Here is a 12353-nt window from a genome sequence, read left to right as displayed (position 1 = left end):
TCAATATTAGTCAGAAATAGCATTATAAATATTCACTAGCCTTTGATGATCTTCATCAGAATTCACTCCCAGGAATCCCAGTTGCACAATAAATGTTTGATTTTGTTCGATAAAGTTAATCATTTATGTCCAAATAGCGCGTGCAGGTCCAGCCGAACGTCTGACGAAAAGTTCAAAAAGTTCCGTTACAGCCCGTAGAAACTTGTCAAACTAAGTATAGAATCAATCTTTAGGATGTTTTTATCATAAATCTTCAATAATGGTTCAACCGGAGAATTCCTTTGTCTGTAGAAAAGCAATGGAACGAGAGGCTCCCGTGAGTCTGTGGCACCCTGCCAGACACCTGGCTCAATCCCCTCTCATTCGCCCCCACTTCACAGTAAAATACTTTTGACATCTAGTGGAAGCCTTAGGAAGTGCAATATGACCCCATTTACACTGTGTAATGGAATGGCAAAGAGTTGAAAAACTACAAACCTCAGATTTCCCACTTCCTGGTTGGATTTTTCTCAGGTTTTCACCTGCCATGAGTTATGTTATACTCACAGACATGATTCAAACTGTTTTAGAAACTTCAGTGTTTTCTATCCAATACTACTAATAATATGCATATATTAGGATCTGGGACAGAGTAGCAGCCACCTTATTTACTCTGGGCACCATATTCATCCAAGCTACTCAATACTGCCCCCCTGTCACCAAGAAGTTTTAATAAACATGTCAAGTTACCATCTATTTTTCCATTCTCTGTTGCTGAGGAGTGTTCTTGATCGTGTTCACCACAAACCATGTTTAACTTTTACTACTTGACGTCTCGAGAAGGATGGTGTCGTCCGTCTCACCCACTGGAAATACACAAAATACCTCCCCTCAGGACAAATCCTCCATGACTGACAGCAGTGCACATCAACCCTGTGGTTAGGGACAGGAGAGGGCCTGAGTCAGGCAGCCTAAAATCACAGGCCCATTCACTACATCCCCAAACAGAGCCTTCTGGTTTGAACGTTGTGCCCGTGAAGAGAAAGGAGGAGAGTGAGGCTGACCATTTAAACAATTACAAGCTGTGCCTTCCATAATTTCCATGACTTAAGTGTAGCTCTTGGCACTCCTGGCCACAGCTCCATGGCGTCTGCTGGAGAGATGCTTGGGCCAGGGGGTGAGGGATGGGTTTAATCCCCCAGGCTCTGAGGTCCGGTCCCGCTGTCATATATTAAAAACTGTCTAGTCAAGATAATGGCCCCCACTCTGCTGCAGAATGACAGGGTCCATGTTAGCTGCTCTATCCATCTTCTTTCTCTCTCTCCCTCCTTCACCCTCTTTCCCTCTCTGTCCCAGGAAGTCTTCAAAGACGACCCGCAGAGCAATGGTATGATCCTGCAGGAGACATCAAAGGGAGGGAGCTGGTCGGCTTCCTGAGATCCACAGAGAGAAGAATGCAGAAAGGTTGAACCAGGAGGAAGCGGTGTCTGCTGGGAGGAGGTTACCTGGGGGGAAAGGTTGAGCTGTGGCCTGGCTAAGTGGAGAGCTGGCCCTGTGAATGATGTCATACCTGGCACTGTGTCCTCACCAGAAGCAGTGTCATTCTGATTGCAGGTCATGGCCCACACTGCATTGTACTAAAGTATTTGTCATGTCAGACGCAGTAAAGAGACAGAGTCTTGCAAGCTCCACTTGATGTCTTGTCCATATGTCTGGGGCATGGAAGACTCTGGCAGTAAAATCTATTTACCTCAGTACTATCACATTTCCACATTTGGCCTCTATTTCCAAATTCATTTTGGCCTTGTCTGGCTTTCTTCAGTTATGATTGCTGTCAAAACCTGTCACTACATCCAATTAATATAAGACTTGATTAAGCATGATTAATAACTATATCAATGAAACTACAGAAATGGAAATTAACATGACTTTCATGTCTAGTCGAGTATCGTTTGTCTTTTCAAGAAATTCATCATTCTCTATTTAATACTTTTATTGTAAAACTTGGATTTAAAGGAATCCATCCATTATTCTCATCATGCATTATAGCCACAGAGTATCCCCCCCAAAAAATGAATGATGAAAACCATAATAAATCTATGTTCCGTGGCATGTATGGCTCAGATGAGGCCTTAATGTCTCACAACCATTGTCAGGTGTCATGAGATGGGCTAACATCGAAATGAATCTAAGGTGTCCTTTTAGCATGGCATACAGAAATTCCAAATGTGAAATGTTTGTAGTATATAATATAGATATATTGTACAGTATTCCTAAGTACTACACCGTCATGGCATTCATTTACATTATCTTAAACGTAGATGTGTGGAGATGGATGTGACGTGGGATCCCAGTGTTGAGGATCCAGCAGATGATTTGTCTCATGTGGAACTCAGAAGTTTGAAGTGAGCCATCAAAAGGAAATTCCATAGAACACATACTTTAGTAGAAGCCTCCAGCTTCATGGTATGTAGTATTCCCTTGAAGGGGATCAGAGGGAGAAGATCACTTTTGGAGAAAAAAAAACATGTCCAACGCTCTGTCAGTGAAGAGTTCAACATGCAGACCAGCCCAGGCCACGTCAGAGAAGGGGATGGAGTGAGCAGTGAGCACAGCGGGGCTCTAATCCTGTCAGAGACCCTCTGGAGATACAAATCACTATCAGGTGTTGGAGAGAACGGGGGATGGCTGGAGCATGGTTGGCCTTCACCCCTCAGACCCTGGAGTAAATCACTATCAGGATGTTATAGGAGATAAAGGGTGGTCATGGTCCTCATATAACATGGACATGTGAATTGGATTGATAGCAGCTGGCTTTGCAGTTAGAGCGTTAAGCCAGTAACTAAAAGGTTGCTGGTTTGAATACCTGAGCCCTTGAGCAAGGCACTCAACCCTAATTTGCTCCAGGGGCACCGTACCTCCATTGCTGAATCTGTAAAACATGTCACTACACCTGTGTGTGTGACAAGAAAACATAAAATAATATGATATTATGGCTGGGCAATGGTTTATGTTTAAGTCATGTTTTATAGCATCTAGAAATAGTCCTGGGTGAAGTGTCTCAATATGCAAGCAGTAGCAGCAACCATTTACATAGTAGAGGCTCGCGTTCAGCTATTTTAGGTAGCATGGTTTAGAGTTCCAGCAGTCCATACAGCGTTCCAGGAGAGGAGGAGGGATATGAAATGAAAATAAGTGACAAACCACACATCTCCCATATCTTTATCAGCACATCTGATTGTTCAGGTGACATGGGATTCTTGACCACGACCTGACCTGGATTGGACTGGGATCATTTCATGGACACTTCTGACAGGGGTGACATCCTGGTTCCAGCTCAGGAAACACTGGCCGTGTCCTAATACCCATACTAGCGTTCTTTATAGTACGTGTAATTTTGAAAATAGTACTCAATCCGTCATCTAATGTGCGATTGCATTGATTCCTGCCAGTCGTTCATTTTCGGTACAGCGCGTCAATTTATCTGATTATTAGCGGTTGTCAGAAAAGGAAAGACAAGTGAATTCTACTAGATCAAACACCAAAATTAGTAAACAGTTTAAGTATGTAGTATGCTAGTATGGGTATTCGGACACAACCACTGTCTCAACAGAGCAGCTCACAGATTACTGCACCTGTACATAGCCCACCTATAATTTAGCCCAAACAACTACCTCTTTCCCTACTGTATTTATTTATTTTGCTCCTTTGCACCCCATTATTTGTATTTCTACTTTGCACATTCTTCCACTGCAAATCTACCATTCCAGTGTTTTACTTGCTATATTGTATTTACTTTGCCACCATGGCCTTTTTTTGCCTTTACCTCCCTTATCTCACCTCATTTGCTCACATCATATATAGACTTGTTTATACTGTATTATTGACTGTATGTTTGTTTTACTCCATGTGTAACTGTGTCGTTGTATGTGTCAAACTGCTTTGCTTTATCTTGGCCAGGTCGCAATTGTAAATGAGAACTTGTTCTCAACTTGCCTACCTGGTTAAATAAAGGTGAAATAAAAAAATTAAAACACCAACGCTCATCTAGGTTTTAATTCGGCCTTTCATCAAGAGATTAACTGTGCATGGATTTAGACCACATTGAACGTGTGCATTACGTTCCTCTGACTGCTGTGTGTTAGAAGGCTCTAGAGGGGAATGGACAGACTCTACTAGGCCGTAATCCATCCACAGACGCCCCATGCAGCTGCTGCCTGTCTGGGGTTGGAGGGCAGTGCAGAGTAGTGGAACAATGTTGCGATCACATGTTTACACACCAATGATTTATCTCATGCCACATACTGAGACATTGACCAATCATAACATACAGAAGTACCAATGTTTGTTCATGTCATATTGACGAAAGTGACCAACTATCTCAATAGCAGATATTGATGGCTAATTTGTCATGTTTCTGTGATTAGTCTTGTTTTTTTCATGTTTATGTGTACAACTGCGCGTGCCCGAGTTCCATTCAAAAACAAGCTCTCATTTTTACCGTCAGCGAAATGAGAAACACATTATCATTCTATATTACATTAACATGAGTCATTTAGCAGATGCTCTTATCCAGAAAAATTTACAGTTAGTGCATTCATCTTAAGATAGCTAGGTGGGAAAGACACAAAGTGCATTCAGAAAGTATTTAGACCCCTTGACTTAATCCACATTATACGTTACACCTTATTCTAAAATAGATACAATTGTTTTTTTCTCCCTCATCAATCTACACACAATCCCCCATAATAACGAAGCAAAAACAGTTTTACCCTTCACTCAGTACTTTGTTGAAGCAACTTTGGCAGTGATTACAGCCTCAAGTCTTCTTGGATATGACGCTACAAGCTTGGCACACCTGTTTTTGGGGAGTTTCCCCCATTCCTCTCTGCAGATCATCTCAAGCTCTGTCAGGTTGGATGGGGAGTGTCGCTGCACATTTTCAGGTCTTTCCGGGGATGTTCAATCGGGTTCAAGTCCAAGCTCTGGCTGGGCCACTCAAAGACATTCAGAGAGTTGTCCCAAAGCCACTCCTGCATTGTCTTGGCTGTGTGCTTCGGGTCATTATCTTGTTGGAAGGTTAACCTTTGCCCCAGTCTGAGGTCCTGAGCACTCTGGAGCAGGTTTTCATCAAGGATCTCTGTACATTGCTCGGTTCTTTCCCTCGATCCTGACTAGCATCAGTCCCTGCCGCTGAAAAACATCCCCACAGCATGATGCTGCCACCACCATGCTTCACCGTAGGGATGGTGCCAGTTTACTCTAGACGTGATGCTTCGCATTCATGCAAAATAGTTCAATCTTGGTTTTATCAGACCAGAGAATCTTGTTTCATGGTCTGAGAGTCTTTAGGTGCCTTTAGTTGAGCTCCAAGCGGTGTGTCATGTGCCTTTTACTGAGGAGTGGCTTCTGGCCACTCTACCATAAAGGCCTTATTGGTTGAGTGCTGCAGAGATGGTTGTCCTCCTGGAAGGTTCTACAATCTCCACAGAGGAACTCTGGAGCTCTGTCAGAGTGACCATCAGGTTCTTGGTCACCTCCCTGACCAAGGCCCTTCTCCCCCAATTGCTGAGTTTGGCCGGGCGGCCAGCTCTAGGAAGAGTCTTGGTGGTTCCAAACTTCTTCCATTTAAGAATGATGGAGGCCACTGTGTTCTTGGGGACCTTCAATGCGGCAGACATTTTTTGGTACCCTTCCGCAGATCTGTGCCACGACACAATGCTGCCTCAGAGCTCTAAGGACAATTCCTTCGACCTCATGGCTTGGTTTTTGCTCTGACATGCACTGTCAACTGTTGGACCTTATATAGAAGGTGTGTGCCTTTCCAAATCATTCCAATCAATTGAATTAAAAAACAGGTGGACTCCATCTCAAGGATGGTCAATTGAATCAGGATGTACCTGAGCACAATTTTGAGTCTCATAGCAAAGGGTCTGAATATTTACATAAATAAGGTATCTGTTTTTAATTTTTAATAACATTTCTAAAAAAACTTTTCACTTTGTCATTATGGGGCCTTGCTGGTTCCACCATTGGGGTGCCAGGACCGAGAAGAGCTTGGACTGGGCTGAGCGGATGCTGCTCTCCCGTAGTGGTGGGAGTGCCAAGAAACCAGAGGTGGCAGAATGGTGTGCTTGGGTTGGGGTGTAGGGTTTGAACATAGCCTGAAGGTAGGGAGGGGCAGTTCCCCTTGCTGTTCTGTAGGTATGCACCATGGTCTTGTAGTGAATGTGAGCGTTGACTGGAAGCCAGCGGAGTGTGGGGAGGAGCGGGGTGACATGGGCAAACTTAGGAAGGTGGGACACCAGGTGGGCTGTATGAATGAGATCGCAACACAGCCTCACATATTGGTCTCCCTATAACAATCTTACATATCCTTCTGTTTAGCTCAGGACTAATGTCTTAGTCATTAATTCATAAATAGTAATAAAATAGAACAGCTAGGATAGATAGCCAAATGGCATAAATATGAAAGTGGAAATGGGACGTCTCGAGGGGAAGTCCTCAAAAAACAACATATCTGAGATGATAGATGGATACTTAGATCCAGAGGTTAGAAACAAAATCATTTTCCAATTGTTTTGTTTTGAACAGAACCACAATTTCTTCCTGTTCCACTGTTCCAACCAGCATACATTTCTGAACCGATTCGAACCAGAAAAAAGTAAAGGTTTATATCGTTCCTTTTTTAACCTGTGAAATTGACAGTTTTTACATTTACCTCATTAAATTACTCTACCAATCAGTGTAGATAGAGCAGGCATCCATGGACTAGGGAATCTGGTTGTTTACATGTTTGATGGATAGATAAGTCTAGGGTGCGAGATGCAACAAATTTTGCGAGGTGGGGAGAGAGCGAGGTAGAGGGGTGGACATAGAGGAGGCTTGAATCTCTGGGCATCATGATATAACGTGCATTATGTGTTTAGGATATTAGTAGTAGGCCTATCATTACTTCACTGAATTACTACTGATGAGCGGCTAATATGGAGGAACTTTGAATGTCCGAGAGTTGGCTTAACGCTGAGACTAGCGCAACGCCCAGGACCAGAGCAAGCTTACAAGCATGTTGCTTTGGTATAGCCCTCAGGTAGCCAGCTTCTGGTCTAAGGAATGGCTGAAAAAGCATAATAAATTTAAAATGTACCCTAGAAACAGCATAGTTGGGAGATCTGGAGAGACCTGGTCAGTCAATCACTAATATATTAATACTCTTAACAAAAGTAATTATATTCAACTCGCAATCGATGGATTCTATTCTATTAGATATGTTTAACATACAATTTTAATCTAACAGTATAGGGCAAAGATATATCGCACGTAGAAATCTGAAGGGGTGGCCAGCAGAGATGGGAGGGATGGCATGAGGGAAACCAAGGCGTTGGAATGTGGTACTGGAATTGAGTGTAGCTGCTGAGTGAGCGGTAAAATGACAGTAAAAAAATTTAACAAAAAATGACACGAAAAAGTCTTGGATGCTTGAGGCGCGGTTTTTGGGGGGTCTTGGATGGCCATTGTCATGTCGTCGGCAAACTTAATGGTGGTGTTGGAATCATGTGCGGCCATGCAGTCATGGTTGAACAGGGAGGGGACTGAGCATGCACCCCTGAGGGGCCTCCGTGTTAAGGGTGAGCCATGACCAGCCTTTCAAAGCATTTCATGACTACAGATGTGAGTGCTATGGGGCGGTAGTCATTTAGACAGGTTACCTTGGCATTCTTGGGCACAGGGACTATGGTGGTTTTCTTGAAACATGTACAGTAGGTATTCCAGACTGGGTCTGAATGACAGAGAGTGCTTTACATAGCCATAAGCGCTTTGAATGGTGTTTTTGTGGGACTGAAGGTCAAATAAAATTACCAGTTCCCATGCTTTTAAAATAATGGTTCTCTTCCGGAAATCTAGTTATCACTTTCGTTCCCGGTTCTGTTACCATTCCTCAAATGTTTGTTATTTTCCGGTTTTGGTTCTGTTCCCTGAACCGGTTCCAACCCCTGCTTAGAACTGGATACTATTTGCTCTTTTAGGCCAAATAAAGTGATGTTAAAAGTTGATACATTCAAAGATTCAAAGGCATCTTCTGTATCAACAATACATTATATTTCCCCCTTGATGAAAAAAGTCAAGTTACACTATACACTATGACCCACACTCTTGGCTTGGCAACCCGGCATTTTATCAGCTCCCTAACACACTTATGGGGAGGTTAGTTAGTATATCCAGAGTGTGAATATCCTCTATAAAACTCTGTCACTCAGACTGGGCTTGGTACTCTTGGATCAGAAGTGGCCCGCAGCCCGGTAGCTGGAAAAAGCACCCTACAGAAGTCTTGAAACTGTGACAGGAAATATTTAAACAACACATTAGCCCGGTCAGTCTCCAAGAATGCCAATGGACCCAGAGGAATATGCGTAGAATGGGGACGCGGCATGAAGGAGGAAGGGCTCCCTCCCTGCTACTGTTCACATACTGTTCACATGTTCACGTGTTTAACCCTGGGAAGTCAGACCCATGTTTCTTCCCCTTCCACCACAGAACTATCAAAGCAGCTGATCACACCAGTCCTAACCCAGACAGGTCAAACACCAATATTTGGAAGGACCCCATCAAGCCTATAGGAGCCTCCACATTTTTCATGGTTTAGGCTTCCTCCCTACTCTATTATACCATGCCAATCACTCAGAGACAATGATGGTGTAACACAGTCTTCACCTGTTTCTGATTAGTCTAGGAAAGGAAATCAGGGGCGACTGAGTCTGTGCCACAAAAACTGAACAGTGTAAAAATGAGTGGAGAACAGTATGAAGACAGAAGTCACGGTGTTTAGAACAGCACACACATAGACAAGTATTTTCCAAATCAAGTTGCATTGTCCTCTAGGATTGGCTCAATATTTCCTTAACTCATGCATCTTGGTTGGACTGTGAGGTTAAAGACAGTACAGTATGAAGATGGGCAGAAATCCATCCCTGATCACGCTTGTAGGCGATGTTATGGTAACATTGGCTATTTAAGATCATGCACATAAACACCTCATCAGGTCTAACAGTCATCTCACGCTGAAAATTTCACACAAATCAAAAGGACTCCTTCAATATAAAGTTATTTTTGATGAAAATGAAAACATGTCAGTTTGTCACTTTCGCAGCGGTTGGAGTAATAACATGTTCAACTACTTAAGATATTGGTTCAAATCTAGGCTGTGCATTTAGATCGAGACAATGAACTACTAAGGATTAATTATTCACTTCTTCCATTGACTTCTTAAACCCCAAACCCCGGCCTGGTCTGCTTGGTCTGTTTAGCAAGCTTTTCCGGAAGTCTCACAATGTTGCACCTCTGGGTTTGAAACTCTGTTGCGAGATACTGTACCGAGTCTAGTGACACTATAGTGTTGCTTTTCCTGGGCAGAAGCAGCAGCCTACTATAGTAAAGTTGAGGCTATGATCCCCCGCTGTGAGTCACTAATTCAAACACATCCAATCAAGTTTAACACAGCCTCGGTTCACCAGGTTTCACAGAGCCATGCCAAAGCATCAGGCCAGATTAATCACACAGAGGCAGCTGATGAGGGGGTGATTCAAAAGGCCCTGCCATGTGTCAGGCAGAATAAATCAATGACAGAGACTTCAGTTCACGACGTCTCAGCCTCTCATGCTTTCCCATTTCACCACACTGAGAACATCTGCATTTTGTTGGTTTAAAAGCCAATGGGACCTATTCAAAATAGTTGACTCGTTCTCTTTCTGCGTGGCCAGGCCTCTGAGTGGAAGGGTCATGACGACTTTCTGACTGGGAGAATAATACTGAATTGTGAAAGAGGACTCTTTGTTTGAGTTTCATGGTCTTTGAATGGCAACCTTGTGATCCAGACATGCACAGACACACACACACACACACCCTCATCATTCCCAGTGCTTCCTGACAACACCCTGTGCTAACAACTTTTTCCAGACTCTTCATGTACGTCTCACCTCTACCTGGAAGCATTATGGTATTGTGGTGAGATTAGGGCGGTTTCATGTGTCTGGAATGACTAAAGCAGATAGCTGATGTTTCTTAGTCCATACAGGCTCTCTCTAATCCCCTGTGGGTCTCTTTGTGTCTGGGTTGGCTCAGCCCCCACCAACAGAGCAGAGCTGTCTGTATGGTGCTGTGGAAGGTCCCTGAGGAGATAGCACAAAGCAGCTCACAGGGTTGTGTAAATACAATCTGGCTAGGATGAAAGCTCAAATGAGTTCCCATGACTCTCCAGGATGACTGGAGTGTGGCCTCCCAAACTCACACATCATTATGGCGGACATCACAGCCATTACAGAGGCCAGTTAAAGCCCATCACTAGGGTTTTTCCTCTGTTCCCCATCCCTCTTCTTGTTGTTGAGAAGACTCGTTGTCTTTCATGTAGTTTACTGTCCTAGCTTACCAACCATGTGATTTTTGTTTGATTTCCCTTTTGTTATTGCCTTCCATTTAATCTCTGATGCCAGAACAAAACATGATGCCTGTTTGTATGAAATACCAGGTATAGAACTCCAGTTTGAACAGGCCTACAACTTCACATGCAAAATCATATGCAGAATGAATTCAAAAATCTAACTCATCCCCATGCAGTCACTGAGGTTTATTTGTAATAAAGTTAAAACTGTCTTTCCTTGCGTCAGATCTCCCTTCAACAGCAGCAGTACATGTTGCTCAAAAGGCTTCCTGTTAGGGAGTGGGGATCATAAGTTAGTGTATTTCCTTAGTTCATTTCATGTTCTTCCCCATGGCAAAGTATTTTAGCAAACCATAATCTCCAAGCACTTGGACATTATTGAATATGAATAAATGTCACCAGTCTCAATGGTCGTGATTTGAACATCATGGTCATGATGTTGTCTAGAAACTTAGAAACCAACATTATGACAGTTAGGGACAGATGTCTGCACCATCAGCCAAATTCAGAGATTCCTTCTGTCAAACATTGCAAGTTTCAACAGCTGATTATTGAAAATAATTGCATTTTCTCTAACCATAAGTCTACAAATCATTCAGTTTCATCCCGAGAATAAATGCAATAACAGTGTTGTATCTGCATTACCAATAAAGTCTTCACAAAACAAAAGCACATAACAGGGTCTTACTACCATCCTGCTCCATGTGAAAATTGGCATCCTACTGCAAGACAATGATGCACCCCCGATACCCAGCTTTTCTTTGGTGCATAAAGGTGTTATAATTTCTCAGTTGTTTTAAAAGACACATAACCACATACTGAGTGGTCTGTCGTCTGTCTAGACTCCTTGCCTTCTTCCAGACAGTTGGAAAACTTGTGGGGAGAGGATCTGCGGAGAACTACTCCCCCAGGCTACATTCTGGTCAAAATAACAAAGCTACATTACCTTAGACACTCTGACCCTGCCAGCAAAGATTCATGGTACCGTTCATCTCTAGCCCTAAGTCCTCCATAATACCATGGTAACACCTCATAGAGACCAATACTTTATCACCTGTGTGACATAACAGATACCATAGACCTGACATCAGGATCAAGGTATGACCATGGCTGGCTAATTGGTTGTCTTTAGCTAACCAAAGTGTTGGTATGTGTCAATGGTCAGTCATGACTAGATCGTCAAAACACTAAGATGGTTACTTGTAAACATGTCTTTAGACAACATACCTTAGATTTGCATCTATATTTTCCAACCAACTGCAATGAAAATCCCCAAAGGAAACTAACTCCCTCTAAGGCTAAGTTTACAATGACACTCCACAACTATGTTTATGATGAGTACTCACACCTACATATGTGAGCACACAGTTATCATAATAATCACAGATATGTATATATGGCAAAACTATGTCCTAGTGTGTGAGGTTGTGTCTGTTTCCTGGGATTACAGCAACCTTTGCAACAGAGCAGGACAATAACAAGCCTGCCATATACTGGCAAACAAAAGGTACTTCAGCCTGTCACACAGAAAGTATTCATACCTCTCAACTAATTCCACATTTTGTTGTGTTACAGCTTGAATTAAAATTGGATTAAATAGCTATTTTTTTATGACCCATCTACCCATAACACACCATAAAGACAAAGTGAAAACATATTTTTAGAAATGTTTGCCAATTTATTGAAATTTCAATTAAGAAATATCTCATTTCCGTAAATATTCACACCCGAGTCAATACATGTTAGAATCACCTTTGGCAGCAATTAAAGCTGTGAGTCCTTCTTGATAAACAAGGAGGTTTTGTTTCAGAACATATTTTCTTATAGATGCAATGTGTATGTTTGACAGACCTTGATATGGTTGCTAGGCTATAACGATAATGATACACTATATATACAGAAAAGTATGTGGAATTAGTGAATTTGGCTATTTCAGCCA

The sequence above is a fragment of the Oncorhynchus tshawytscha genome, linkage group LG11 (genome assembly GCF_018296145.1).
Source record: "Oncorhynchus tshawytscha isolate Ot180627B linkage group LG11, Otsh_v2.0, whole genome shotgun sequence".
Taxonomy (NCBI): domain Eukaryota; kingdom Metazoa; phylum Chordata; class Actinopteri; order Salmoniformes; family Salmonidae; genus Oncorhynchus; species Oncorhynchus tshawytscha.
The sequence above is the reverse complement of the archived record's forward strand: the minus strand, read 5'-3'. Positions refer to the sequence as shown.